The sequence below is a fragment of the Balaenoptera borealis genome, assembly GCF_965194805.1.
Source record: "Balaenoptera borealis genome assembly, chromosome: 2".
Taxonomy (NCBI): Eukaryota; Metazoa; Chordata; class Mammalia; order Artiodactyla; family Balaenopteridae; genus Balaenoptera; species Balaenoptera borealis.
Window position 1 is genome coordinate 77,539,611 of NC_138867.1, and position 25,141 is coordinate 77,564,751.

General features: G+C 36.5%; 1 protein-coding gene across 1 annotated transcript in view; it reads right to left on the reverse strand.

The window, feature by feature from the left end:
- KIAA0825 overlaps positions 1-25,141 on the reverse strand; it is a 366,826-nt gene that overhangs the window by 47,903 nt on the left and 293,782 nt on the right. The window lies entirely within an intron of this gene.

The following is a 25,141-nucleotide window of genomic DNA, read 5'->3' on the forward strand; positions in this document are numbered from 1 at the left end:
ATAATATTAATATTCTATAACTATATTTGTCTTTTTTGAGAACGAAATTTCTAAAAACCTGAAGCACTCCTGTGCTACTGTATAACATAAAGACGAACAATTTTTCTCAATTTGCAAACTTTTGGTTTTCACCTTTCTTTAAGTTCTAGACAGTTTATTTTAATGTATTGCTTTTGTGAATGATTTCAATGGAAAAAACTGTTCTTTAGTTATTCTTTTAAAATGACAGAATGCACATTCTCACATTAACACCTTTTTACTCTAGGAAAAATGAATGGAATGCCTATCTGAAGCACACTTTTAACTTTCAGTTTGCATTGCTGACAGTTGATATCTTTGAAGGAGACTTGGAGCGGCAACACAAAAGTATCCCTGCTTCGGCTGGGCCGACCTGTGGATAATGTTTGAAGTCAGTGGAAGCTTTAAGTTTTTAAAAGGTCTGCCCAGGTGTCAAGAAATATAAGAAATGGGCTCAGAGTTGTGTGGAAATGAATAGGTTGCATGCATTTTAAGGCAGTCTTACAGGAACACATTGAGAGATCTGGCATCCTTAAAACTGAGCATATGTCCTATCAACATTCCTAGTACAAAGTATTTTGTTACCGCTTCTGTGCAATAAATAGCCCTGTGCAAAGGCACATCATTGAACCGAAGCATATGGAGGTGGCTATTCAGTGATGCTGAGCTGTGCTGCAGCCTTACTCACCTTTTTTCTATACATTTGCCAATGGAAATTTCTGCTCTAGAAATTATACTGTAGCAAAAAAAAAGAAGTATATGCATGAGGGTGGGTTCCATTTCTCAGGACATATCAACATGAACCTGTGCTGCTGTCTGTTTCCTGAGACTACTGAATCAAAAAACATATGCACCTATGCTTTAAGGAAGCAGTAACTCTTTAAATTGCCCTTTATATTTATGAATACTTAATTACTTTATTTTGCCAAAAATTAAGTCATTAAAATCATCTTGAAGCTTGACTTAAATTTCAGAAGTAGCCTGCAAGTTGTATAATCTTTAACTATGTTCCATTCAACACATTTAAGAGATGTAAAAACTCACAAGTGATGATATAAAGGATAATTTACGCTTGCAATGCATTTTTGTCCAATTAATAGATTGCCTGTGTGTTGCATATTTTGCATGACAAAAGAGCAGAATATTAAAGTGCCATTCATAATGAAAATGCACTTTGCAAATTAAAAGTGCCGAAACAGAAATTTTTCACCCTGTTTAGGAACTAAACAGTCCTTAACCAATTAAACTGCATTGTAATAATTCTATGATTTATTGCAAGTTGTTTAACTTTCAAAACTCGGCTAACCCATATTAAGGTCACAATCCATCATGTCTTGCTTGGAAAGCCAGCAAATAATGGCTGTTGTATTAGCTGCTTTTGATGATAGTATGAAAGAAGTATTAGCACTTGTCAACAAAACTGCTTACAACATAACATTAGCATGCATGGGCTGCTGTACCTATTTATTATTCTGGCAGCTTCACACATATTGTTACAAGCTTATAAAACATTTTGTCGGGTGGAAACCGAATGTACACTGTTTGGTTTTCTGATAGACTGGCAGCATAAATGTCTGGGCTGACTTAGTTTAGTTTAAGTGTAAATAGAGACACAAATTCTTCAACCTGTTCTCTTATTGATACTGAAAAGTGCTGAATTATTCAGCATCCAACTCTTCTGTTTGTGTCTATCACAGTTATCAATTACCCATCAGTCTTCTTGTCAAAACAGAATGGATTAATCTGGCTGAAAATAAGACAAATAAATGGATACTGTAACAGGGGTGCGGGGTTGCCAGACTGTCAAAGGGAAATCCAGGCAGTGACATTTGCCGTCAAAAATGGGATCTCTGGCTTAAGTGAGCAAATGATTCCCCTTTGTGAGCCAAGAATGCACTTAGCTCACCGTAAGTAAATTAATCTGCCTTCTTTGACTGCTAATGCATTAGCACTGAGGTAATAGTTCAGTTTCTAAAATTCCTTTATGTTTAAATAATTTTGGTCATTGTTATTATTCCTCACAGGAAATGCAGCTACATTCAGGTACTTTATCTTGATAAAGAGAGGGTTGCCTGGTAAATAAGTGGACCCATTTAACAATAAAGTTATTGCTGATAGTTTTGTGCCACTTCATAGCTCTCAGCTGATGTGATACCAAGTAACTTTTGCACAGATGGCTGGTGGAACTCATCCAGCATCTGCAAAGTCCATCCCTGTTTTCTTTCCCAAACATTTTATTTGGAAATCTTGTTTGGCAAACTTCCTGAGACTCTGCCTAGCTGTTCAAAGTACATATTTCCAATCTATCTCATTTGGCCCTTCCATAAAAAAAGAGCCAGCAAAGTGCCTTCTTATTTGGCACAAAAATTGCAGCCACAGACTGAAGCAACTTTTAGGTTCCTGGCCAAAAATTTACAAGAATTTTATCTTAGATGCTTCCATACTGGACTGTTTTACATAGTCACCATTAACATCTGAAGCTTTCACATCATGACAGGATCAAAGCTCCCCAGTCTGTATCAACTGACAGCTTAACTTTGCTAAAAGTTCCCACTTGTTCTCATTTTCCTTTGTATCCTAACCATTGTGGACATGGTTCTTACTTAGACTGTAGGGTGGTGAGTTATTTAAGAAGAGCTACCGGCTGGAAAATGGCTCCATCCACTTGATGATGAATGAACATATTACTTTTGAATGAATCATCATCTTTTTTTTTTTTTCTTTTTCTAGTAGATCATGTAAAGAATTTTAAGCATTTAAAACGAAAACAAAACAAAACAAAAAGCCTTCCTATATATTTGGGGGGTTTGAAAGAGGTCACACTAATAACCAAATTCCAGGTGCAACTTCCATAATTCTCTTAAAGACTTTGACAGACTGGAAATTTCCATCTCACATTCCCAGAACATTACCTCAAGTTTCTCTTCAATGTAAATCAGTTTCCCAGAACATCAACATTAAAAGGAAAGGTACTAATTGGCTTGGTCACAGCTCATCTTTGCAAAATCTCCTTTGTTTGGTATATAATCTCAAAACTACCTCATAGAAGACAGCTATTTAACATGTGCAAACACTGAACCTTCTCTTGAAACGAGGCAGTATTTTTGCTACCAATTTATTGTTTTACTTTGTCTCTCTTGACCTTCTTCTCCTCTTCAATAAGTAACCCTTTTATACGGAAAGGTAGCATTGTGCAATTTTGCATGGCCCAAAAGTATTTTCAAAGTTTTAATATTTTTTTTTTCTAAAATTAATTCTTTGCAATACTAGCAACTAGGTTAATTGACAGGTGTGTACCACGACCTTATTTCCAAATTCCAGATGCCATTTCCCATTCTTTGAGGAGCGTTTCAAAATGCATGCCTGCCATTTCAGACCCAACTTGTCCCAGTCTAAACATTCTCTCCCAATGGTACCCTTTCACCAAAATCCCAGTCAGTGGCTAAGTCCTGAAGAGTCTGCCTTTACAATGTCTCTTCTGTTATCCTCCCTTCAATTACCACTATCACCATGCTTTTGCAGTCCCTACGGATTCATTCATACATTCATGCATGCACCAATTCATTTATTCAACAATTCTTTGAGCGCCTAACATGAGTGGTCTCTCTCTCTCTCTCCTTCCGACACCCCTCCCACTCTGGCGTTCTGCCTTCAGCCTGAAATGCCCTCTTCTGCCAACCTACTCATCCTTTAAATTTCAGTTCAATGCAACTTCTTTGGGCATTTTTCTTATTCCTTCACCCGTGTGTTATTTCTTACTTCTTCAAGTCACTTGAGCATTTTACTATTTCCCTTATCACAACAGGGGAGAATTTCTATCTCAGTCTCTAACCGTGGGACTGTGGGCAAGTTATATACCCAACTGAAGCCTCAGTTTCTCCTCTAAAATTGGGGATATTATTACTCCATAAGGTGTGAGGTTAAATGAGATAATGCACATCGCATTCTTAGAACAACGCCTGCGAACATTCAAGATCTTGCTTGTTATATTATTGTATGCAGCAGGGACTTACAAATGCCTGCTGTAACATTTGTATGTTGAGAGATAACAATTTTATTGCCTTTGGTGTTTCTGAGGGGCTTAAAAACTACATTTACGCACTATCCCAGGTGGTGGACCAGGGCATCGCATTCTGGGCTGAACTCGCTGGCGCCAGGCTGCCTGTCTTCATATCCTGGCCCTTACCATTTACTAGCCCATTTTTTTGGTGGGGGGCGGGGGGTGGTGGTGGTGGGGAAGTCAGGCAGTTAAAAGTTGCTATATCGAATGGATAGTTGTTAAGATTAGCTGAAAGTAAAATGTTTAGCAGTGCCTGGCTCATAGCAAGAATTCTATAAATGTAGCTTGTCGTTATACTAGAGGGGTGTCAAAATGCTCCTTGACCCAATTCTACGTGGTGAGAAAGGGCCATTAACACGAATGCATAATTCCCTGAATTATTGTCACATCCTTCTAAAAGGCCTTCCTGAATAACACTTCTCCTAATCCCAGTCTATCTTGTATCTCCCAGACTGACTAAAAACTGTCAAATTATATCACTCCCCAAACAGAGGGTGGTTCACATTCTCCATCTACTGGCACATCGACCTCTCTTTCCAGCTTGCAGGGTGCTTCCTAATCATCTCCCTTCTCCTGAAATGTTTTACCTCATTTTCCCCCTCAAGTGGATCGTTCATCTTCTAACACTTCAGTTACCGTCCTCCTGGGTCCGTAAACTCTCCCAGAGGCCACACTCTCTTTCTGGCCTTGCATCTTCTCTCCTACTGATCACTTCCTTCCCTGCCCTATGTCTAGAAGCATCCTCCCTATCTGCATCCATCTTTCGACATTTAAGACGCGTGCCTCTGCCACAGGCTTTCTGACTAACTTGCCTTCAAAGATCTATCATCCAAATGCTCGAAGCATTTAGAGATTTTACCACACAATTTAGCTATCAATTACAAATTGTCTTACAGCATTTGCTTTGTGTTTGTTTGCCTCTCCAGATATATTTCACTGTCTTTTCTGTTTCCTAGCTCTTTCCCTCTTTGGCTAATCCACAAAGCTCTATGGACAATCTCCCTGGTCTCTCATGGTAACCATGCCAGTTGTCCTCCAACTGTCCTTGCTATTGGCCGAGTCTGTTTTTATGCGCCAGGAAGAATTTGCCTTCTTTCGAAACTATAAGATTTTTCTGCCATTTCTTAGACCAAATGACATTTTTATTCTACAACCAGCCTTACCTGATTAAGGCAGCACTATGTTGTTTGGGAGAAGCATGGACTTTAAGGTATTAGCGTTTTAGGTTCGAGTCTTGGTTTCGCCATTTTCTAACTTGTGTGACCTTGAGCAAGTCACTTTTCTGAGCCTCAATTTTGTTCAGTATAAAAATACTAATACCTAGCTCACAGAAAAGGTATGAGGATTATAGGAGATGAATAACAAAGTGCCTGACACATAACAGGGAGTAAAGTTTAGATACTTCACCCCATATTCATAATACCTATAGTCTATTCTTACTTGACATACATGTTGACACAATCATGATTACTGTATAGATTAGGTTTTTTTCGGGTACTTATGCAACCATTTAACATCACTCACCAAATGATTAATTCCCTAGGAGTAGTATACATACTAATCTTAGTATCTGCAAATTTAACTAAGTGCTTTGTCATGAAACCTGTAGAAGCCAAAACTTACTAGTTGTTCAGAGCTGATTAACATTGTAACTTATCTTTCAAATGAAACACTGGTCTCTTTTCTCCCTCACATTTAAGGAAATTGAAGGCCAAAGGCTAAAATTCCCTTGGTTAAGGATAAAATGCAGAGGAATGGAACTACCATGTACATGGCTTGCCTTCCAGTTTTTGAATTCTGGAAATGTATTCCAGGATAGTGGGGCAGGGTTCCACAGGATAGCTAATGAAAATTTCCTCTAGAGCAGTCACAGTTATCAAGCCAAAATGAGTCTCATAACTGAAATTACCTTCAAATTTTAATGAATCCCTCAGCAAACACTTGTTCTGGTTGGGTGTATCCAGACTTTGGTGGAAAATGAGTGGTTTAAAACTGAAGACCTGCTTTAAGCAGAGTTTCTGAGTGGGGAAATCACAATAAAATATTGAATTCCTAGGTTTAAATGGGAAGCAAACTTGTACCTACTTTTTTCTTTCTTTCTTTTCTTCTTTTGAGGACAGTCTAAATTGCTCAACCTAGGCTGTTTATTGTTTCTAGCTACAAATATTTTCCTCTTCCCTGGGGACAATCTAACCTTCTGAGTCAGAGTTAGCATGCAGGGATTAAACAACCTCTGTGGGCAAGATATCGAGCAGAGGAAATTCAAAACTTTATATGACTCATATATGACTGAAATAACAGTCTATCACATATAGTGGTGAAGACAATTTCTACCCTCACGGGTTCATCTTTGAGACTAGAAGAGGTCTTGAGAAACCACAATTCTTACCACTGGCTTTTAGGAGAAGGGTAGGCAGGGAATACTTCCCTCCTTCCTCTTTAAACTCTTATTTAAAGGCTGTTGAGAAGTTCTGACTCAGCAACTTTTCAAGTTATCCAGTGCTTTAAAAAGGTTTACATGTGACCTCAGCTCTGCACAACACAGGTTTATAATCAGTCTTCTTTTTGGAAAACCAAAGCTTTAGAGAAACTGAGTGAATAATGCCACAATAATGGTATTTCAGCTCAACAATGAGATTTTCTCACACACACACACACACACACACACACACACACACACACACACACATATGTACACACACACAGCCCCTGGGAACAATTCTCAGGAGCATTTTATTGTTTTGATGGGATAATAAAATATGAGGTCATCATAATAACAGTAAGATACCTTTACTCCTTCTGGAAGGAAAAGGTACAGCAAAATATTTTCCTAAGTGGCAAAGATGACAAGAGCTCCTCTCCGTCCTGTGTAGACAGTATCTAGCCTTAGAAGAAGGATTCCCAGAGCGATAGTTTCACCCCACGTTGTGAAAGAGGTTAAAAATATATCTTTTGTCATAAGGTATTAGCACTGACAAGCTTATTATAGCAAACAAGGCTCTTCCTCTACTCCTTCTCCCTGGGCTAATTTACCACCTCTGAATTGTGTTTAGGGAGGGAGGGCTAGGGCAGGTGGGATGCATGTAGTAAGTCAGCAAATAAAACTCCGTAGAAATTCTCTTGAAGATGAAACTGCTCCATAATGATTTCTTTGTTTATTTTCACAGTAATTGTCGCCTTTGTCCACAGACTATTCTAGTAGAAGTTTGTCATTATGATGATCAGTCCATTATAGCACATACACATAGCAGATATTAGTTATCTCATATAATCCCCATACTTGTTCTGTAAGTGAGGTATTAATGTTTTTACGTCTGAGCAAAACTGAAGTGCGGAGAGGTTAAGTGACTTGCCCAAGGTCACAAAGTTAGCAAGTAGCAAGACCAAGAGTCAAACCCAAAACTCTATGACACCACAGCCCATGCTCCCTCCACATGATGTTGTGCGGCCTCAACTGGGTAAGGCTGGCTGTAGAATAAAGATGTCATTTATTCTAAGAAATGGCAGAAATAGTTTGGAAGGAAAGTGGAAGGAATTTAATCATTTTCTCTTGTTCATATTTTCACCTCTCTCCTATATCTCTTTATTTTCCTCACCTATTCATTTTTCCCATCTTTATTGTCCCCATTTTCATAATTGAATAAATAAGAAGATTGGTTCTTGAGGTAGAAAATGGTGGCAAATGTGTGCAGTTTCCTACTTAGTGGAATATGGGGAAGCTCCTGAATGGTCCTGACTCAAAAAAACCCCCAAATTTCCCATTCACTTACCATAGTTGCTGAAATTCCCACTATTAGAGAGTCACTCCTTTGGCTTAAGTGTAATTTGTCTCTAAAAGTTAACTTTGCACATGACAGTTTATCATGTTATTTACAACGTTTCCCAAGATTTGTGCGACTTTTGTTTAGTAATGAAGCCGCATGAAAGGTTTAGACAAGCCCTTTGTAGCCAGAGAAGAGAACAAGTTCTTTGAGAAAGGAAAACTGAAAGGAGTAGATGCTGAAAGGAATAGATGCTGGGAAGGGCATGGTGCTCCGTGGAAAGCAATCTTAAAGTATGTCAGCCTTTTATTTAGGGTTGTATGGATCTAGGGGGAAAGGAGGCATGTGCAGACTTTTAAATAGGTTTAATTTCAGCTTACATGTCAGGAAGTCTTCCCTGACTCCCCAAGACCAGATTATGAGTACCTGCTCTGAGCATTTTAAAATATCTCTACTAAGATCTGTAAACAACTAATTTTGCTAATCACTGTCTGTCTGGCTCTATCACCAGATCGTAAGTTCCTTGAGAGCATTCATTAATTCATTTGAGGAATATTTTTAATACCAGTGTAAAGTTCAGAAGGAAAACTATACAGATTTTAATATCCAAATGGTTGGAATTTTTTATCACTTTTTATTTGGAGATTGTGTGCAGCTTGAGTATAGGAAAAAAATCAAACACGTGCTTCTACCTCGGGATTCCGGAGATGAGCAGATATTATGCAGTCACCTTTCAATAGAAGGCTATGAAGAGTTACTGGGATAATATAAAAGGGGATCATGAATATATTTAAGAAATGTTTCTGACGTAAGGCAAAAATGTCTTAGGAGTTTTTCATTTATGCTAGGTTACTAAGAACATATTTCATAATCTCACTACTGACTTAAGAAATGTATAGATAGGTTCAAAATGTTCAAAGTGTAGAAGACTTTGAGACCCTAAAGAAAGAAACAAACACAAGAAATTGAACACACAAGTGGAAGAACCAAAAACTAATGGATTTTAGTGTATTGCTAACATGTAAAAGAGTACTGGGTAAGAAGCAACTTGACAATGATTGTTTAGAACCAGTAACCCTTCCAAAGGAAAAGTTAAGAAGCAAACAACGAAAACCCCTCAAACAGAAGGTTTTTTGAGAATTTGTCAGCTCATTACCTTGTTTGAATTATAAAATTGCTTCTTTGTCCTGATCAGAAAAATCCTGATATGACATAACCCCCTGCTGGCCAAATTCTGTCACATGATCCCATAATGTCATTAGTAATCATTGGGTATATCATCATGGCCATCAACACATGGAAATAGATTTGCCTACTGGAAAGGTTATCAGTGAATAATAGTGCATAGACCAAAGCCCTGTAACCTGTTGCAGCTCTAAACTATGGCATGCACTTGGGGCCACTCACACAGTAATTCCTGGCAACTCATCACTTGCTATAATGCAGAATATAGTAGAAAATGGGTCTCAATCCATGGACTCCGTTATTGGAGGGCGTGGGGAGTTGCTGACTGGCAGAAAGTCTTTGCTGCAACGTGGATTTACCTCTAAGGAGGCCCATGGGTGCGGGCCTGACAGCACTGCTCAGCATGGTGTGCTAATGAACTGTGTGCTAGTTGTTTTCCCTCTGTTAAATAAATCCGGCAGGGGTTACGAAGATGCTTGTAAGATTTCTGTTTTACTTCCTTAAATAAAACTACAATTTCAATCTGCTATGAACCATGGAAATTGCCATTCTCTAGGTCAAAAAAATGGTTGAGAATCAGCAGTTCTATAAGATTTGACCTAATTGTTAAATGGTCATGCAGATTTGGTACTACAATGTAACTGGGAAGAAAGCAAGAATTCAAATGTGAACACTAAATGCCTTGTTCTTTTCAAAGGAAGTCCTATCCGGTTAAAAGAGAAGGCAAATTCCTATTAGCTGCAATTATTATTTGTGGAATTTCTAATCACAAGGTGCTGTGAAGTATACACAATATACAGAAGAGACCAACATTATCCTTGAGGAATTTATCATCTGTATGTGAGGATTTGGCTAAATAAAGATCAAAAATAGTGTTTCCACTTTCTACATAGCAAACAAAAATGCTTTATTGTAAAGTGCAACTAACCTCTCATAAACTATACTGATGCCAGTACCACACATACCCAGAAATATCACTTACTGACCTTATTTTTAATGCACATCCAATCCCCCTCCAAAACACAGACACACACACACAACTCAACTATATTAGTTTTCTTTCCAGGACTAGCTACGTAACTTGTAGGAATAATGAGAGGTCCCTTGTTAAAAAATGATTATGAATTTCGAGATGACGCCAGAAGAGCATTAAACTGGGGCCCTTCTCTCATGGAAACCTGTGGAACCACCCAGGTTGCATGCCCATGAAACCAATCTTGCTTCTTTCTGTTTCTCATACGTGCCAGGCTCATTCCCACCCCAGGGCTTTGGCACTTGCTATTCTCTCTGCTTGGAAAGCTCTTCTCATGGCTAAGGTCTCGGCAAAAACACGTCCTCCTCCGAGCGGTCTTTCTTTACAACCCCTATCTAAAGAAGCTCCTTCTTTTATCACTCTCTGAATACTACTTTGCTTTCTTTCCAATACTTTGCTCTGTTATTTTCTTGCTAATTTATTGATTGACTTATTTATGGTCTCATTTTCCTCCACTGGGATGTACACTCCACAGTAGAAGTGATTTTATCTTGCTTTACTTCCTCTTGTTTGCATGGTTCCTCAAATAGTACTTGGTATATAGTAGGTGTCCCCTAAATAAGTTTTTGATGAATAAATGAACAAACTAGGTTATTTACAAAATAGGTCTAATTTGTAAAAAAGTTTCACTGGTGTTCAACTTTTTATGTGTCCCCAAAGACACAGCTAACACACACATGCATCCAAACGCAAGAATGACCCAATGAGTGAAATTCAAAATTTCAGCCAATGCAGTGCATCAAAAATGGAACACTCATTCAGTTGTGATTACTAAGAGATTTATCTTTAGAAATCATATTGCATTCTAAAGGTCAACCTGCTTTTAGAGTTAATTCTGCTATGGATCTCATAACTTAAAATTATTATGTAAACTGTTATGTGAAATTGTTATGTTAAGTAAAAATGAAGAGTAGACATATATTAAAATGTTGACAGAAAACATCTCACAAAGTAATTTCTAAGAAAATATGGTAATTCTTAATTGCAATTGTACCTACTGCTGATAATAGAATATAATTATTAAGACATTGTTAAACATCTTATTAGAAAACTGAATGTAGCTATATTTTTTTCACAAGCCTAATATTCACTTCAGAGTAGTTAAATAACAAGAAAAAAATCAAAATAATTACAAAAGGTCACAAAAATTAAGACTTTGAGCCTGTAAAGGAATTGCTATCATGCTATCATGAAAGTATCCTTGGTTGAATTAACCTGAAGCTCATGTTAGATTACAAAGCCTCCCATAAGATACTTATTTAATTGTGTCTTTTAAATTTAAAAGTCAAAGATAATGGCCCCCTAAGTCTTGATTTTGCTTTTCATGGCCCAACTGGTTCTAGCTGGAGAGTTGATACTGCATGCAAATCATCTTTTTTGGTTGATTTCATAGTTTCCAGCTACAACTAGAAATTAACAAAACAACTTATAAGCACTGACTGTTGAAGACTTTTCTACATATCCAACGAGATGCGCAATGCAAGTTAAATAGGAGAGCATTTGCAATTTAAAATATAATTTTCCATAATGAAAATGTAAAGCAGTCATTCTGTTTCATTCAGCATGGCAGGTTAGGAATCCCCGTGAAGCTATACTGAAGCAAAGACTAGATTAATAATTTAATTTGGTTCAGAACTATGCAATGGGGCACCACAACCTTTTATTCTGTAACCAGCTGCTGACCCTAATATGGATGAACCAATTAGACATCTCTATTTAATTGTTGGGTGACCCATCTAAAACTCACTAGGAATTTTCATTTTAAACAACACTTAAAGACTCCTAGTTATCCCCCTGGGGGGGGGGGGTGGTTGATTTGATAGAAGCACACAAAGCAGTCCAGCAAACGGGAGAAAAAACTGCAAGATCATTTTAGACTGTGTTCTGTAAAAGAACATCTTAATATAATGAGCCTTTTTTCAGTCTCCCTTGGCGGAGCATCAGCCCTCTCAGATAACCCCACACAAAGCAAATACCATTCGTCTGAAGTTACATTTGCTCCCTGTTATCACAACTTATGCCACTTAATTCATTATTCAACGAATTCACTTTCTTGTTTATTAGATGCAAGGTAGCCGCTTATCCCTAAAGGCCATGTATGCAAAAGACTGCTTGTAATCCTGTCACTTCAAACCTCTCTAGGCTTTTATACTGCTTCAAGAATTAGGAGGAAAGAAGCAAACAATTTAGATTTATTCCTGATGATATTAAATCTGTACATGATGAAAGAAATAAGAAAGAAATGTGAACCTGAAGTTTGTTGATTTGGAAAGTGGCTTCAGATGTTATCTTGACGTGTAAAAGTTAGTACATTCACTCGTTTCCCATAATAAACACCTAGAATTAGTCTTCCTACATGAAAGGGGAATAAATTAATTAAATGCATTTTTCTTGGGTACAGGTTATCTGCAAAAAAGGTAATATATCTCATCAACTGCATTTCAAAGACGCAGGCTAGCTCAACCATTCACGTGCTTAAGACAGAAATTAACATACTTTAAAATCTGATATCTGATCTGTCAAGGCTTTGGGGTACCATTCTTTAAGTATATTTAATATGGATTAAAAAGTGCAATGAAAATGTTTCTTTTCAACATGGGTAATTCAAGATTCTTTTTGGTAGTCAATAACAAGATATGATAAATATATTCTGCATAATATGATATAACTATCTGAACTCTTCATACAACATAATATTAATGGTCAGAGATATTTCAAGTTGATTCAGTAATCTTATGCTATTAAAATTATTAAAATGTAAATGAATTACTGAATTAAACAACTTTCACTGCACTCTTAGCACAATTAATATTGTATAAAATTATCTGCATAATTATACACAGTATGTTTACATAAAACATCCAGGAAAAAGCTACAAATCAGAGGCTGAGTAAAAAATATTTTAAGCTGTGCGCTGAAGTCTTCTAAATATGGAAATCTAAGTGGTTGTTTAGTATTGGTGCTTGATGTAACTGCAGACAGTTCTAAGTTTTATGCTTTACTTATTTAAATGCTAAATAACCCTATACTTATTTTTTAAATTCTTATAAATATATATGATTTATAAAATGTATCTAGACTGAATGCATTTTAAACCTCTGTGCATTATACACAAAATTAAGAGGCATTTATTTTCTTCAATTAATTTACATTATGGGCTAACTACTTGAGATTCAACATTAGTTCATCAACAAAAGCCACAGAGGACATTTTAATGCAGCGTATATACACAGATATGACTAGGACAAAAGACTCGACAACCCCAGAAAATAGGAACCATTTATAGGGAACCTCATTTTGTGAGTAGAGTTGTGACTAATAAAATGATGTGTACAGAATTACCTGCAACTATTCTAAGGAAGGAAATACACTTGAAAATTCACATATCTAGTAACTGTGGATATTATTGTAGTTATTGCCATTCTTCCAAAACATCAGTCATAGTAATATAGGGATGAACAAATTGATTCACCTGAATAATTAACCTTACCACAGCATAACTACCTTAGTTGCAGATTAATGTTTTCTGTTCAGCTTAAGACATAAACCTACCAGAGAAATCACTCATTAAAAATACTGCAAAAATCAATTGTTTTCTGCCACTCTGAGGAATTAATATCAACAACTAAGTTGTGCAGTGTTTTTAAAAGCTTATGTTCATCTGTGCTGATTAAACAAAAACAACAAAATAGAGCAAAATGAAATTAAAGAGTGCTAATAAAATACAACTTTTCTGTTGATATCTTATATAACTTTATTCATTATTGTACAACTTTTGGTTTTTTACATGTGGGAGATTTAAAAAGTCACCCAGTGATTTTTATAGTGCAACCGTATGCTAGATAAAGATATTTAAGCTGTCAGTATAAACTGCTTCTGTTTTCATTTTGCATTTAATTTCAATGCCAGACTCAAGGCATAAATTTTTCATCACCTGCAATGCTATGAATAAAAGATTAAAAAAAGAACTGAGAAGAAATTCTAACACATGCGGTGCATGCAGCACATTGTGCAGACGTAGTATTCATAACTAGATGTTTAATTTCCATCTTTTTTTTTTTTAACGTCAGGAACATTATTATTTGAGTTAATACATCATGGAGCTAATTTCCAGCATTTCAGCTTTGCAGAATTTAAGTTTATGTAGTTTGGGCCAAATAGGCCGTTCATTCCACTTGAAATCTGAAGTATACACCCTAGGATTTACATGCTACTTTGTTAGCACTGCTGGATACTATTACTCTCGTATTTCTAGAAAGGGAATATTTCAACATCATATATTTTTGTTTTATTCCATGAAATAGCATGTACATTAACCTTGCCTGCAAGTTCAAAGAACTAAGAATTACAGAAACGATCCCACCTAATATCAGTTCCTCATTAAGGCTTGCAACATGTTCTCAGCCGAAAGATATAATCAATCCCAAGAGGCAAAGTTATGAGCTCAGTGTTAAGGCATTTTTTATTTAGTACTTAGGACTGTTTTCTGTAGCACAATGCACCTTCATTTTCACTTTATTAGCCTCCAAAGGACACACACACCGGAACAATTTCTAATTCTTGCCAATAGGCTCTCAGTGAGCAAGAGATGTGCGACAGTTCTTCCTAATCTCATCAGGAGGGCCTTGGCTCTATTAGCCTTTTCATTCTGAAACCTCACTTTCTCAGGGCAGTCAAGAACCTGTTGAGGACGCCAGGCCTGTTGGGGACAGCAAGAGTTAGTCCCTCAGATGTCAGTGACATCTAATAACATCTAGCTTAATGTCTTTGGCTCTAATTACTCATACTAATATTTTACGGTTATTGAAATTCAATCTAGGGAAAGCTTTGGAAAAAAAATAAGCCAAACCATGTTCTGCTACATTATTATCAATGTGGTATCCAATTAGCTCAGTTGATTAGCTGATAGTGCTAATGAGACCTAGATCATTGGTTCAATTCCAGGGCGGCCACTTAGTTTTACTTTGTTCAATAGTCACAGACAGATACCTCGTTTTACCCAGCTGTCTTAAGTGCTACTGGTCACCAAAATAACCGAATGAGAGAGTAAGAATGAATCAGTGCAAACCCGTCCCTACAACTAGGCTCTAGAGGGCATCAGTATCACCTTTGCAATGATCGTACAAAAATAAGTATTTTAATAAAAGAAAACTCTTTTTTTGGCTTATTGTTTATGACTGTAAAGCAAGCACTTTATATCTTCAAAACATTAATGGGCTTTAATTAGCTAGACTTTATAACGTCTCTATGATGTTGGCAAGTTTAATTAAGCTTACTTTACAGATGACAAAGCTTAAACTGAGAGGTTGAGTCACTTGTCTGAGGTCACATAAAATGTCAGGGGCATTTCTCAGATAAGAATCCCTGTCTTCTGTATCTCATTCCATCCTAGTACCCATGAGACTGCTCTGCCTCTATGGAAACATCCTAAAGTCACAGTAACATGTCACTATATTATCACATTATTTTTCATTATGCCAGAAGACACAAGCTTAGTGAAAAGACATGGTGAGGCAAGGATTACAGATGTATCTCCTTTCAAGCAACATAAATGTATGGAAATTTGGATTTGTTGAACAGATAAATTAGAGGGTGTCATGTATCACTTAGTCTATGCTACCTCACATTGCTATTAACCACTTTTTTTTTGCATGTCCTAACTTCCCAACTAGACAGCACAGAGACCAGACCATGTCTTGCATCTCTTTGAATCGGTAGTAGGTATTAATAAATATTTATTCATGACAATGGCATTTGACTGGAGGGAGACAGGAGAATATAAGACTTCATACCCTATGGGAATGGTAAAATAGGGAGGGAGAGAAGCTTCATGATGGTGGGCAGGGGTGGATTTTTCCCGTTGAGCTTCTGTCATTATGGCAATTCTATTTTAATATATTATAGTCAAAAGCTTTATAAGAACACCTAACACATATCCCGGATAGCACGCATGAAGAGGATCTACAGAGATTACACAATTAAGGAAAATTCTTGCCAAGGGTAGAATGCTTAGCATCAGGGAGAGGAGGCAAGTTGATGCAGCTGTGGAAGGTAAAGGCTTCACTTTGCAACCCCACAGCATCCTGACAATGGGGAAATGGTGTTGTGAGAAGATTAGTTGCTCAGTATTACAGAAGAGAAAAACACACGATGGAGGGGCAGGGGGGAGGACAGTAAACATTTTCCATTTTATAAAATGATTATTCATAAGACGTTTTAAAGTTGTGTGCTTTTCTCATGACTGAAGTGATCGTAAGTTAAAATTGATTTACTAGCAAGTTTCAAAAATATGGCAATTTTGTGAGTTAAAGTATGCCTGTAAAGATTTTCCTCCCCTTGGGTAGCTGACTTGGATTTGATTCTCTTAGTAAGGATCAAGTCAAGAACTATTGAGGTTGCTTTGTAACATGAGGAACTGTTTTGGAAATAGTTCTTAACACCTATGTGATCCAAGAAGGAAATGGCAGCAAACTCAAGGTATAATGTGCATATTCCTCGGACATGGGCCAATCCAAGTTTTTCATTTCAATACAGCCATCTTCTTCCTGTTCATGTCTCTCTATCATTACATCTCTGGTTATTGGACTCTTTCAAAGAACAGCCTTATGAAGTCAATGGAATGGTCTTATCACTAACTCCTATAGTGTTTGGGGATAATCACTTTTTTATCTTACATATGAATAATCTGCACAAGATTATTAGAAAATATAAATTCGTTTCTCAACCTTGTTAAAAACTAGAAAAAATTAAAGTCATTTAGCGCTTATTCTCAGGTGAAATATAGCATTCACTTTCATGCTACACAGATTTACAGTATAATTACATGGTCAATATAGTTCAATTTTCATCTTCTGATTTTTAAAATAATATTAATGAATTAGAGCTTTATACTATTTGAGCTTTGAGACTTCTTTAATGTATAAGAAAATGTACTAAACACTAGTATTTCAGGGATGGTTTCTTCCTACTGCATTATGATTTATTAACCTAGGAAGATTCCAGGTCCATGAACCTCTTGAAAGCATATGCATATTTGGAGGGGTATATGCATATGTTGCATGTTTCGAGGCAGAGAGCTTTTCTTAGAACTTCAATGGAGTTCTTGTTTCAAAAACAGATGTACTACTGTACATCTTCATCTTGTGTTTGCTTTTAAGAAGTTAATATTTATCTCTATAATAATGAAAGATACCTATATGTATACATATATGTATTCAGTGTAATTTCTTTACGAATTAGCAGGATACTCAAATGAGTTTAAAATGCTAGAATTGAAGGAGTGCTTCCCGGAACTTCTGCTGCCAGTGTCCTTGTCCCCACGGTGAGCCACAGCCACCCCCCGCCTCTGCAGGAGACCCTCCAACACTAGCAGCCGTGTGGCTGACAGGGTCTTGGTGCTCCGGCCAGGTGTCAGGCCTGTGCCTCTGAGGTGGGAGAGCCAACTTCAGGACATTGGACCACCAGAGACCTCCCGGCTACAAGTGATATCAAATGGCAAAAGCTCTCCCTAAGATCTCCACCTCAACGCTAAGACCCAGCTCCACTCAACAACCAGCAAGCTACAGTGCTGGATGCCCCATGCCAAACAACTAGCAAGACAGGAACACAACCCCATCCATTAGCAGAGAGGCTGCCTAAAATCATAATAAGGCCACAGACACCCCAAAACACACCACTGGACGCGGTCCTGCCCACCAGAAAGACAAGATCCAGCCCCACCCACCAGAACACAGGCACCAGTCCCCTCCACCAGGAAGCCTACACAACCCACTGAACCAACCTTAGCCACTGGGGGCAGACACCAAAAACACTGGGAACTACGAACCTGCAGCCTGCGAAAAGGAGACCCCAAACACAGCAAGATAAGCAAAATGAGACGACAGAAAAACACACAGCAGATGAAGGAGAAAGGCAAAAACCTACCACACCTAACAAATGCAGAGGAAATAGGCAGTCTACCTGAAAAAGAATTCAGAGTAACGATAGTAAAGATGATCCAAAATCTTGGAAATAGAATGGAGAAAATACAAGAAACGTGTAACAAGGAGCTAGGAGAACTAAAGAGCAAACAAACAATGATGAACAACACAATAAATGAAATTAAAAATTCTCTAGAAGGAATCAATAGCAGAATAACTGAGGCAGAAGAACGGATAAGTGACCTGGAAGATAAAATAGTGGAAATAACTACCACATAGCAGAATAAAGAAAAAAGGATGAAAAGAATTGAGGACAGTCTCAGAGACCTCTGGGACAACATTAAACGCACCAACATTCGAATTATAGGGGTCCCAGAAGAAGAAGAGAAAAAGAAAGGGACTGAGAAAATATTTGAAGAGATTATAGTTGAAAACTTCCCTAATATGGAAAAGGAAATAGTTATTCAAGTCCAGGAAGCACAGAGAGTCCCATACAGGATAAATCCAAGAAGAAACACGCCAAGACACATATTAATCAAACTATCAAAAATTAAATACAAAGAAAAAATATTAAAAGCATCAAGGGAAAAACAACAAATAACATACAAGGGAATCCCCATAAGGTTAACTAGAGGGGTGGGATAGGGAGGGTGGGAAGGAGATGCAAGAGGGAGGAGATATGGGGATATATGTATATGTGTAGCTGATTCACTTTGTTATAAAGCAGAAACTAACACACCATTGTAAAGTAATTATACTCCAATAAAGATGTTAAAAAAATAAAAATAAAATTAAAAAATAAAAAATTAAAATTAAAAAAAATAAAAATTTTATATGAGATAGGGTTAATCAAGAATGATTAGGAGAAATAAAAATATGACCAAGGCAATGATTTAGACTATTAAAGAAAGAACATTGATGATAAAAAAAAAATAAATAAAATGCTAGAATTTGTTTCTAATAATGAAAAAGAAAGGAAAGCGACACACATGACAACTAAGAAAATTTACACTAATTATAATATTTCTATACTAAGCGCTGGAAGAGATTAACAGGGGCAGTTAAAGAAACGTCTTTCCTTGAGATATTTGAGATATAAATAAATCCTCTTTCTAAGAGATATTAGGTGTAGTTCTTCCTAGAAAGTAGTGTGCTAGACTAGAAATCTTGGGGTCCTTTCCAGGTTTATACTTTCTTTATTATGTGCTTCTAGGCAATGTAAAATAACTATTTTTATTCATTGTCAATCAAACAGATCACTTAGACACATGCTATGCTTACCTAACCTGTCTTTTAAAAGGGAAACCTATTTTGAACCAAAATACCCTAATCACACACACAAACAGACACAGAGGATGAGATGAGAGAGAACTGGGTTCCCTTTAGATTTACATCATCAATTCACTGAGTTGTCAAAAGCAAGTTAATCTTGCCCCAAACCCTTGAAGTGTATTTTTTTTTTTTACTCCCAATTGCCTCAAATACAGAAAGTTGGATTTGAGATTCTTAGTCCCTATTCCAGGTTTATGCAAACAAAATTGCTTGAGAAGGGCCCTGGGAATCTACAGTGTAACAAGTGGTCCAATACACTCATGATCATGCAAGTTCAGAAAATTTGGAAGGATGTGATATTCTTAGTCCTTTAAGATTTTGGGATTTTGGCTAGTTGGTATGTGGTTCCTTTCTTCTGAAGATCTTCAAAATATTATGTAACTCCCTGAAATCAACTTCACCTAGAGGCTGGGAGAATAATTCCAATCATGAAATGAATTGTTGGTGAATATGCAACACAGCACTCAAGGAGTTAATTCAAAATTCTATTGTCAAGAAATGTAGAGGAATGGGAATGTATGGGAATGTATGATATTAAAAATAACAGCTTTCTTTATTGTCCTTTAAAAATCAGTACTGATTTCAAAAAGCACTGATAAGCACAGGGTCAGCATGTTTTTTCAGTCATACTCTTGGGGATCCATTAATATATTCTTCTGGACAACTGGTTCTATTCGGATCTCACAAAAAAGGCTTTTAATTCAAAAGGGGAAGGGCAAGGTATTGGTGGAAAATTGTAAAAGGTTTATGTCTTTTTTTTGGTTTGTTTTGATTAACAAAATTGAGAGCCAAGACCCCTTCTATTTCTAATCATGTTTCTATTAACTTAGACCTTTTTTCCCCCAACCTGAAAGTGTGGGGCGAAATCGTTACAGAGTCATTTGCCCATATAACAATGCCACTTGGAGAATAGATCTATGACCAAAAACATTGTTAACAATGGACATTTTTGCCTTGGGTATGAGGCCCAGTAACATCATAGTATATTTTAAATAATGTAAGCTTATATATAAAGGAGTAAATATAAATATAGGAGTAAATGCAAAGATAATGACACATCTATTGACAAACACCAGAGTTTCCCAATCAACAGGAAGTGACTACAGGTTTAGCAACTAATCTACAAAACAATGTCAAAAATTTGAGCGGTAACCTAATAATGAAAATATACCTTTCTTAGGTTTCTAAAAGGTAATGCCTAGACATACTGATGTATTTCTAGATTTTTCTTCATAGAGGAAATGCTACAGAATGAATGGTGGTCACTGCACATCAGAGGGCTGCTTTACTGTAAAGGGAATTCCGTGCAGCCATTTTGGTGTAATCTTGCACAGCTCAGTTGGTAGCTCCTTGCTGACTGGTGTGTAAATTCCATATTATTTAAAGTAAAATGCTGAATTGTTAATGTAAATTCAACTGCCCCTTTTTTGTTAAGTAAGCAGATTTACTTCTGGCCGACCCCAGGGAATAACTTTAAATTTCGTTGGGTAGCTAAGTGATTTTCATTTGGGGCATATGTGAACATTTTTAAAAAAGAATTCCTGCAGATACAGAATTGATACTTGGAGTTTCTTCTAAATTTTATGTGCCAACTTATTTAAATTATTAAGATTGAACTAGATTTTGATCTCAGACCATCATTTTATAATCATTTTATCTATAACAGAAGCTTGGCTTTACTATTTCTTCACAATAATTTCGTTATGCTCCAAATTCAACATTCATGCTTTTAGTGACTCTGAAGTGATTATCTTCTCAATTAATTATTCGTAAGCCTCTAGGCTTATCAGTATGGTGAATTTTAGAATGCCCCCAGTAAGAATGTAAAATCACTCCTGAAACACACAGTATATATTATAACACTACTGTTAAACAATCACCTAAGTTTCAGGGCGACTAAAATGTTTTCCAGTGCTTTCCATATTGATTTCTAGTAGTATTCCCATCAATGATATATTAGCAAACTAGTGAGTTAGTGATTTAGACTGATGAACATGACTTTTTTTGAAGTTTCTGTTACACAATAAATTATTTTTAAACACAATTTTTGGGTAGTTCATTTATTTAAATGACTCCTAAACCTTGGGAAAGATTAAGAATAAAGTTTTATCTCAGCTTCATTTTTAATGGTTTTCTGGTGCCTTTCTTCTATGGTAATCTAATTTATATTATCTTTAAAATCTATCATATAAATATATTACCAGGCACAATTATTCTAAGTAGTAGCATTACTATTATTTTTATATTTATACTTACTTATTCAAGTCACTCAGCATGCTATTAATGGGCCATGTAGTTAGAAATCCTAATTTGTTCTTATGACTTATAATTAGTTTAAATAAATGTTAAATACAAAGTATTTTGAAGTTTATAAAAATTATTTTTTGTATGTGTTACATCCATGTCCATAGATATAAAAAAAAAGATTTTCTTTCTTTCATAATATACTATAATATGGTTACAAGTGCATTGAAATTCATCTTGTTAGAATGGTAGTAATATATCCCACCAGGACTACTGTTCCTAGTAGCAATTTAAAATAATTATTGTGAGACTTGATGCTAGACATCAGGTTTGCAATAGAATTACAATGAGGGAAGTGTATCAGAGACAAAACATTGCTGGAAGAAAACTTCATAATGGCGCAATTTGGAACTAAGCCTCAATTTTACAGTAATAGATTCTCTTTATGATGGCACAAAGGAGTGAATGCACTTAGCAAATTTAAATCTATTATTAGTCACACTTTGTGGATTGCAGTGCAAAAAGGAGAAAAGAAATTAGCTTTTTAAGTATGTTCTTATATAAAACAGGTTCTAGTAAGAACCGTCTTATAGAAAAACCTCCTTGCTACACTGCAGAAGCACTGGCAGTCTCTATAACAGCAGGGGGTTGTCCAGGTTTAAAAGTCTTTCCAAAATAGTTCTGGAGGTCTCTGATTTCAAATCATAAATTTCTGAAGTCAGGATACATTCAACATCAGTACATTTCTTGTTTACAGAAATACAGTATAGAACAAGAAAGACAGGTAATTTGGTCTTTGCTGCTGACTGCAACCTCTCTCCTTGAATAAAGATGTGCCTTTAGTTCACATTGCTACTATACCTGCCTTTAATGTGATTTCAATTACAGTAAGAGAACTCAGTAGCATTAGACCAGTATGATTTGGCACTCGTCTGTGTAAAAGGAGTTTCGATAGGCAATTTTGCAAAGGAAACCAATAGCAAGAATTCCGTAGGTATTTTTAATATAAAATCAAAACACTAATAATGCAAGCTTCCATTTTCAAGTTAAGTAAAACCTTATAGCTTTGTTTTAATTATGATCCATTTTTCCTATTTCATCCTAAAATAATACTGAGTAGAATATTTGACAATAGTACAATTTAGTTTTAAAATAACATATAATATTTCCATCATGTTATTGATTGGATACATAGGAATGCGGCTGTAATCCTTAAGAAGTGTGAAACAAAATTCTTATCTGAGATGTTTCACATAAGTATTTATCTGTGGAAAAGAGTAGAATCACCTGGTTGAATTGAGAAAAGTTAACCATACACACAAAAAATTAATGTTGGTAGATTGATGGGATAAGAAAGCAAGGGCAAAAAATGAATGGTCACCCATAAAATAAAGTCCTACACAACCTAAACGGGGCAGATATAAATAAAATTAAACAGTCCAAAGACTTTGCTAAAAACAGCATTTTATTATAAATTATTCACATTTACTGCCCATATTAACACTTAATATTGCTTTCCTATGATTTTGATTTTGCTCCGTAGCTGCCTCTGTTTAATAATTGGAGTACACTTTTATCCTACCGGGCTCCAGTTAGCAGTTTATACATAGGCTCACGCCTGCCAGCATTCAATTAATCCCTAAAATACATACTCTCGTTCTTTCACTTCAAAGACATCACCCTCTCCAAGTTTTCCTTCCACTTCTCAGTCTTCAGTATGTGGTATATACCTCAGCTTTGGGTCTTGTCTTTCCTTCTACATACTCAACCATTCCCACAGCTTCAGTTAGCATTTATGTGCTGATGACTCAAATCTATCTCTTTACTGAGCTCCAGACCCATACATTCATCTCCTACTGAGTATCCATCGCTCCTCAGATACTCCATAGGCATCTCAAACTTAGGGTGCCCCAAACTGAATCTGGCATCTACTCTCTCCCTGAACCCAAATCTATTTTTTCCCAGGTGTTGTTCATCTTAGTGAAGCATTTACTCAGCTGCCCAAGCCTGAAACCTGTATATCATCCTGGAAACATCTCTCTTCCTTCTCCCATGTTCAACCAATCCCCAAGTTCAGATGTTTTTACCTCTTATTTAACAAACTTGTTTATTTCCATCTATTCCCATTGCCACTGTCCTAATTCGAGCCACCATCATTTCTCTACAGAATTATTCTAACAGTCTCCAAATGGTTTTATCTCACCCTGATCCAATCCATTTTCCATGTTACAGAAGGAAGATTCTTTCAAAATCAAAACACATAAGGGAAATGACTGAAAAATATGATTGCATAAATTTTTTAAAAATCTCCTCAGGAAAAAATTCCCAAATAAAAATCAAAGATAAATCATAAACTTGGAAAAATATTTGCAATACATATAGCAAAGAGTTAATGTTGCTAGTCAATAAAGAGCTCATAAATCAATATCTAAAAGAAATAAAGGCAAAGGACATAAGCAGCCAGTTTGCATAAAAATAAATGGAACTTAAGAATCTGAAAAAATGCATGGGACTTCCCTAGTGGTCCAGTGGCTAAGACTCTGCGCTCCCAATGCAGGTGACCCGGGTTCCATCCCTGGTTGGGGAACTGGATCCCACATGCCACAACTAAGAGTTCACATGCCGGACTTCCCTGGTGGCACAGTGGTTAAGAAACCGCCTGCCAATGCAGGGGACATGGGTTCAATCCCTGGTCCGGGAATTGATCCCACATGCCACGGAGCAACTAAGCCAATGCACCACAACTACTGAGCCTGCGCTCCAGAGTCCACGAGCCACAGCTACTGAGCCTGCATGCCACAACTACTGAAGCCCGTGCACCTAGAGCCCGTGCTCCACAACAAGAGAAGCCACTGCAATGAGAAGCCCGTGCACCGCAACGAAGAGTAGCTGCCGCTCGCTGCAACTAGAGAAAGCCCGCGCACAGCAACAAAGACCCAATGCAGCCAAAAATAAATAAATAAATAAATTTAAAAAAATAGAAGAGTTCACATGCTGCAACTAAAGATCCTTCATGCCACAACTAAAGGTCCTGCAGGCTGCAAATAAATAAGAACTGGCGAAACCAAATAAATAAATATTTAAAAAAGAATCTGAAAAGATGCTTAATCTCACTCATTGGAAAGGAAATGTAAATCAAAATTACATATCACTTTATACCTATAAGATTGAGAAAAATTTAAAAATTTGAGCATGTGGGAAAAATAAGCCCTATCATATACTATCAATGGGTATGTAAATTAGATAAATAAACAAGGATGCTTATTGTAGCAATTTTTACAATATGTAAAATGGAAGATAATATGAATATTCATCAAATGAATTTTGGTTAAACCATTTATGGAAATGCATATCCTGGAATATTAGGCTGTAGTAAAAAAAGAACAAGGTGGATCTTAAGGAGGTCATATGGAAAAATCTCCATGTTATATTTTGAAGAGGAAAAAGTGAGGTAGAGAACGGTTTGTACAAGGTGCTCTTATTTGTGTAAAAAAGGATATGTATACATATATATGTATATGTATGCATAGATAGAAATTCTCTGAAAAACTGCATAAGAAATGTTCACAAGGAGGTAGGGGGAGGGATA